Raw genomic sequence first — 7,571 nt, forward strand, 5'->3', positions numbered from 1 at the left:
GTCCCTTTACTTTGTGTAGTGTTGTGACTGTAGCTGATGTTTTACTCTGTAGCATGATAGCACTTCTCCTGATTCTGTGGGAATCTTCACTGTGGAAAGTTAACTACCATGCTGTGAGCAAGGCCAAGCAGCTACCTGGAGAAGCCATTTGAATATATTCAAGGTAACAGCCCCAACTGAGGACCCCAGACATCTGTCAGGATCATCTGCCTGACTGGAAGTAGAACGTCTGTTGCCATTATTTAATTAGCGATCATGAAAATGACCATTTGGTGGGTAGGCAGACTCAGTTGACTCACTAGAATCTGGGTTTTCATCAGAACTGGGTTTTGCTTGTTTTTTCTGGTTTTCTTTTTTTTTTTCCCTGATACTAATATGTTTCCACTGTAGTATGAGGTGATGATTATGTCACAGGTCTAGTTATCAGTGAGAATTCACAATCTGTGTGAACTGCAAGTCTAAACACATTTTAAAGAAGTCTGCTTATCTGTCTATTTTTCCCTGGGTGATGCTGTTTGCTTTATTAAACAGCTACAGAAATCAATGTGGGTTAAACCCTTTGGGTTCTTCCTCGGGCATTGCTAGCAAGTTCTCAGAGAAGCAATAGGCTGCACCATTTGGCCCATGTCTATACATGGCTATTCTATCTAGGTGTTTGTAAGTTCACTCTGATGTTCACACAGTGTAAAAATTACTTAATAATTTCTCAGAATATATTTTTGTCACCATAGAACATATGACTGTTAAATCCCTACTTTTGCCCAAAGATTCAGTGAAAATTTAGGTGTAAAATAAATTTTCCCCCTAAAGTGATGAGATGTAGAATTTACTGTATCAATAGGAGGGAGCTCTCACACTTGCAAATGCATTGTACAGAATCCTGTCTGTCCATGATGTGCAAATTCTGTTCCTGCATGAAATCATTCAGCTGGAATCACACACCCACATACTTCCAGAATTCCATCCAATAAATTCACAAAGCAGTTGAAAATCACAATATACATTTTAGGTAATGAGCCACCAGAGATTATTTTAATTGTAAGAAAGTGTACAAAAATATTTTTCATTTTACATATTTTTTTATTTAACTGTAATAAAGTGAGGTGACACTAAAACAGAAAGAAAGCCTGAACAGCATGATTCCTTTGCTTCAACAGTGAAGGGCTCCCTTGCACATGCAGTTCCCAAACAGTCAGCTTTTTTCATCCTGATCATCTGTGGACAGTGTAAAAGAAAGGCCTGACAGGGAAATTTAAGGAGCCAGCCAGGTATCGCCATATGAGGGAATTCTTGGTTACATTCAGAAAAATCACCCGTCCACTTTCAAAATCCAGAAACACACCAACCTGGCCCAGAGGTTTCTCTACATAGTGAGGAAGCATTGGAGAGCTGGTCAAGAGACAGAAATGATGATCCACCTGCACACATAAAAGAAGAAATATGTCCTCAGATGTAATCATGGTGCCATTCTTCCTTGTCCAGGAGTCCTTACAGACGCCCACAGCCCAGTCCCAAGAGTTGTCCACATCCAGCTCCCAGTAGTGTTTCCCAGAGGAGAAGCCCTGGGCTCCCCATGCAGCAAAATAGTCAGGTCTGTCAGAATCCAAAGATCCACCTTTCTGTTCAGGTCTAAACATCCAACTTCTCACATCCTCAAACAGGCTGATATTGTGATTGCTTACTTCATAATTGAAGGAAATTTCCACTGTAGAAAGAAGAGATTGTTCCAGTGAAAAGCAGTTTATACATTCTTATGTTCAGATAAGAAAGAGACTGTCACTAGAAAACACAAGTCAAGATTAAAAGGCAACTTTTGTCTGGAAAAATATTGAAATCAGAGGGTGTTAGGAAATCTGCACAAGTACATGGCTAAACTACAATGACCACAACTTCTATAAACTAAAAAATATGAAGGGGAGGATAGCCATGCCTATGTCTAGTCAGCTACTTTTCATAAGAGCTGAAAAACTGGAAGCTCTTGCACTGCAGCCAAGTCCGTAGCAATAAAATTTAAGTCCATTGCCTCTTCTCTGTCAGGGCAGAGCAGGAGGCTGGGGACAGGAGATGAGGTGGGGAGCCATTCTTACACCTAAATAAGTTATCACTTTGCCAGAAATACGACCTGCCCCTTAAGCTAGCAAATTCATACTTAGAGAGAATCTGAATCCATTTTCTGAAAAGTGCAGATTCCTTGCAAGAATTATCTGACTTTCATGCTGGATTTTGGCACAGACTTCTTTTATCTGCCTGATTGATCATGATCTATCCTAGAGTTCTATCTAAGGACTCATCAGCCACCACATCACTTTCCTATTGTTCACAGATCCTCAGATTTGCATTGTTATTTAAGTCACTCATGTATGTTTTGGTTGATTAAAATGCACATGATTAAAATTACAAATACTATGAAACTTCTTCTGAAATGTACTTAAAAATAAACACTATCACCCAAATCACAATCATTAACAGCACTTAATTTGAAGTTGAAATGTCCTCAATTAACACAGTTCTGTGTACCTCATGTAATACTTGTATACATGAAATTGTGTCAGAGAATGTTTCTAAGTGCTAAGGAGCCATTTTGCATGTTTTATTTTTTTCTAAGTAATTTGTTATATGGCTGATCCTTATTATGTTTCATCAGCTTTTATTTATTTGTTTGATGATAGTGAAACTATAAAGACTTATTCACAGACTATTTTCTTCCAGATGAAAGATCATTACACCAGGAAAACTGCCCATAGAAACCATGCTTGAAGACATTACATGTTCATCCCAGCAAGGGGGCGACACTCACCTCGGGAGCGGTTGAGCCTGTGCACCAGTCCAATGATGGGCCCTGCAGTGAGCGCTGGATTCACAGGCTGGGGCATGCACAGCAGCATGGACTCACTCCTGCAAGGAAGCAGGTGCAGTTGGTTAACCTTTCTGGTGTCTGTGTTTAAGAAATAGATTCCAACAGGAAATGCTTCATTCAAACCCACTTCTGATATTGTAATGTAAATCCACAATCCTAGGATGGATTGTGGGTCTCTTAGGGAATCTTTCTTTTTTTTTTTTTTTTCTTTTTGAGACAGAGTTTCACTCTTGTTACCCAGGCTGGAGTGCAATGGCGCGATCTCGGCTCACCGCAACCTCCGCCTCCTGGGTTCAGGCAATTCTCCTGCCTCAGCCTCCTGAGTAGCTGGGATTACAGGCACGCACCGCCATGCACAGCTAATTTTTTGTATTTTTAGTAGAGATGGGGTTTCACCATGTTGACCAGGATGGTCTCGATCTGTTGACCTCGTGATCCACCCGCCTCGGCCTCCCAAAGTGCTGGGATTACAGGCTTGAGCCACCGGATTTACTCCATTTCTAAACTACTGCCACTGAAAGATAATTGCCTCTCTCCCTATCTGCCACCAAATAATTTATTTGTCTCTAATTATGATTCTGAATCTTAAAATTAGGCAACTATATCCTAGTAACTTCTTCATTGAACTCTCCAAATCATTACCCTCTGAGTCAGTTGGGAAAGTAAGAAACTATTAAAATCTGAGAGAGGGCATAAGAAGGCATATTCAACATAACACACAAACACTTGGATACACACAAATACACACACAATCACACACATTATGTTGTTAACAAATTATGTTTTCACTTTGTTGAAACAGCTTGATGTTTTTCATAGCATGCCTTGTGTTTCAGCTTGCAATGATGGCCAAAAACATACCTTGCCACGATGTCTCCCAAATCCTGTAAAGAGAGAGAGAAAAAATACTTCTTTAGAAAGTTGTTATTCTGGATGGTGTAGTGGCTCATATCTGTATTTTCAGCACTTTGGGAGGCCAAGGTGAATGGATCACCTGAGGTCAGGAGTTCCAGACTAGCCTGGCCAACATGCCAAAACCCCATCTCTACCAAAAATACAAAAAGAAAAAAAAATAGCTGGGTGTCATGGTACACACCTGTAGTCCCAGCTAATGGGGAGGGTGTGGAAGGAGAATCTCTTGAACACAGGAGGTAAAGGTTGCAGTGAGTTGAGATTGAGCCACTGCACTTCAGACTGGGTGACAGAACACTCTGTCTCAAAACAAGCAAACAAATGAACAAACAAGTTGTTATTCTTTCCATCTAGTCTTTAGGTTTTGAAAACTTTAGAAGTACCACATACTGTCACTGCAGCTCTTTTAAAATGTATTCTCATCTTTAACATTTATACCAGTAAGACCAATTGACAGAATCTATTTCTGATAAATTCAGGACCCTGGATTTGAGTGAGAGAAAGGTGTGAGTAGTGATTGTGCATTGCTGCAGCTGTCTATAATGCGGTCTTTTTCAGGGCTAGTCCCTGAAGGGTAATGTGGCTCAAATCAAGGGCTTTTCAAACTTAGGACTGCCCAAAAAAAGGAAGAAGGAAATGTTAGTTTCTCCATAATTTCTATGTATTATCCAATGGAGACAAAACTTCACATTTTGTCTCCAATGGAGACAAAATTTCACATGACATGTTTTTCTTCCAGAATTTTAATGAAATGAACTGGAGAAGAAATTTTGAGGTGGAAAATGTTCTAGGGAGATCTATTTGCACAGTTCCATAAAGCTTTGTTTCTGTAATTCGGTTAGGAGTTGTCGTTTATCTTTATAACCAGGTGGGAATGTCTCTCACCATCAATGCAGGAGATGAAGAAGTATGTCTTTGGTACCCTATGAAAGGCAAAGATGAAAATGTCAGCTAATACAAAGTGTCTCAAGGGACATCCTCAGTTCTTACCTGGAGCAGCTCCACATCTGGTTTATGACTCATTTCCAATAGTTCCTGATACATTTCTTTCAAGTGTCTCTTCTTTTGATACATGTTGATGCAACTTCTCTGGAGTTGCGGAAATACCCTTGGTGTTCCTTGTACAGTCTCTCTAAATGTTGTTTTTCTTCCTTATGGAGAACTGGATGCAGCTTCCTATACTCAACCCTGATCATCTGCGCCCAGAGATCCACATAGGCCTGGAGGGACATGGATTTTGTAGGTTATATACCCAGGACTGCTTCCACCTCACAGAACCCACGAATTCATTCTGACCTTTGCTTCATTTATTTTTCATTCTTTACAAACACTATGATGAGTTAAAAAGACCTTCCTTTGGGGGCACCAAGATGGCCGAAAGGAAGCTTCTCCAGAGTGCAGCTCCCACTGAGTTAAGACACAGAACCAGAGTGATATCCGTGATCTACCCATCTGACAAAGGGCTAACCAGAATCTACAGAGAACTAAAACAGATTTACAGGAAAAAAACAACCCCATCCAAAAGTGGGCAAAGGATATGAACAGACAGTTTTCAAAAGAAGATATACATGAGGCCAAAAAACATATGAAAAAATGCTCATCATCACTGGTCATTAGAGAAATGCAAATCAAAACCACATTGAGATACCATCTCACACCAGTTAGAATGGTGATCATTAAAAAATCAGAAGGCAACAGATGCTGGAGAGGATGTGGAGAAATAGCAACACTTTTACACTGCTGGTGGGATTGCAAATTAGTTCAACCATTGTGGAAGACAGTGTGGTGATTCCTCAAGGATCTAGAAATAGAAATTCCACTTGACCCAGCAATCCCATTACTTAATACGTACCCAAAGGACTATAAATCATTTTATTATAAAGACATATGCACACACATATTCATTGTGGCACTGTTTACAATAGCAAAGACCTGGAACCAACCCAAATGCCCATTGATGATAGACTGGTCAAAGAAAATGTGGCATATATACACCCATATACACCATGGAATACTATGCAGCCATAAAAAATGATGAGTTTGTGTCCTTTGTTTGGACATGGATGAACCTGGAAACCATCATTCTCAGCAAACTGACACAAGAACAGAAAATCAAACCCTGCATATTCTTACTCATAGGCGGGTGTTGAACATGTGGACACAGAAAGGGGAGCATCACACACTGGGGTCTGTTGATGGAGGCTAGGGAAAGGACAAAGTAGGTTGGGAAGGGTGGGAAGAGATAACGTGGAGAGAAATGACAGGTATAGGTGATGGGGGGATGGTGGCAACAAACCACCTTGCCATGAATGTACCTATGCAACAATCTTGCATGATCAGCACATGTACCCCAGAATCTAAAGTACAATAAAAAAATGACCTTCTTTCAAAATGTTCATAATTCATTAATTCTTGAACACCTGCACAAAAGCCCTTTAGATTTAAATGTTTAAATATATGTCCTTTGAAATCTGAAATACCACTAGAAAAAAAACTAAAATTGATCATTGATTGTTAAATTATCATCAACAATATATATATTTGTTACTCAATTATTCTGTGATCTCAAATCTTTGTACTTCACAGCCTAAACAGTCACTCTCAGTAGAAATGTTGTCGGTATATTATAATCAGCGTCAGAAGCCATCACACAAAAAAGATCTTAGTAAATATTTTAGCCCCATCTCTGAAACTGACTACCTTTGCTGTCTCCTCTCTTCTTCTGTCTAAAGCCACAGTCTTGCCCCACCACTCTAAGAACTTTCTGGCATGTGTTTGCTCTTCCTGGACTGTCTGCTAATTTGGGGATATATTGATAAAATGTAGAAGTGTACATAGAGAAAAGAAATATTTTCTAAACTTTTTGGAGGCATTGTCATTACTCTTTCACACAGGAAAATACCAAGTATCATGCAATAATAGTAGGCACTAGACAGTAAGGTGGTGTTTAAAATGGAAGGAAAAAAAAAAAAAAACACATAGACCAGGCAAGGTAGCTCAAACCTGTAATCCTAGCATTTTGGGAGGCCAAGTCAGGCAGATTTTTTGAGCTGAGGAGTTCTAGACTGGGTGACATGATGGCAAAGTGTCTGGATCAGCCTGTCTCTAAACACACACACACACACACACACACACACACGCAAATACAGATTATATGTATATATAATTGGCCCACCATCATGGCCCATGCCTATAGCTACTTTGGGGGATGAGGCTGAAGAATTGTTTGAGGTAGGAAGTAGAGGCAGTAGTGAGCCTTATTACCACCACTGCACTCCAGCCTGTGTGTCCTTGTCCAAAACAAAGAAAGCAAAAATCTAAAATCCTGGTTTCTACACAGTATAAATACACAAACCCTCTATTTCTGATATTTCTGCATGATTGCCAGTGAGACTTTTCTGCATGAATACTCGTTTCTGGCTTTCTTCGACAGAGTAACTGAGGTTTCCAAAGAGACTTTTACTGTGTTTTAGAAAAAAATGTTTGCCCAAATCATTCAATGCACACTACCTATGTATAGCCATACATTGTAACATAGGCACATTATCACTAGTAGAGTAGAATGTAACAGATTTATACACATAGATTACAATACCCCTAACCCATTTACAGAGTCTACAGAGATTAAAGAATTACTAGATATTTGGAAACTACTGCAAAATGCTTATAATGTATAAAACAGCTAAGAAATACATGAAGTAAAAAATTAATCATAATGTTAATTTGAGGATCATGCAGCAAGACAGATGACAAAAATGTTTAATTTGTAAATAGGTTAAATGGAGCTTGTAAACCTATGGAT

General features: G+C 39.4%; 1 pseudogene; it reads right to left on the minus strand.

The window, feature by feature from the left end:
• Window positions 1–728: 728 nt before the first annotated feature.
• Window positions 729–5,219, minus strand: LOC116546484 (annotated as a pseudogene).
• Between the last annotated feature and the right edge of the window lie 2,352 nt (window positions 5,220–7,571).

The sequence above is a fragment of the Sapajus apella genome, unplaced genomic scaffold, assembly GCF_009761245.1.
Source record: "Sapajus apella isolate SASKATOON/1434 unplaced genomic scaffold, GSC_monkey_1.0 scaffold957, whole genome shotgun sequence".
Lineage (NCBI taxonomy): Eukaryota > Metazoa > Chordata > Mammalia > Primates > Cebidae > Sapajus > Sapajus apella.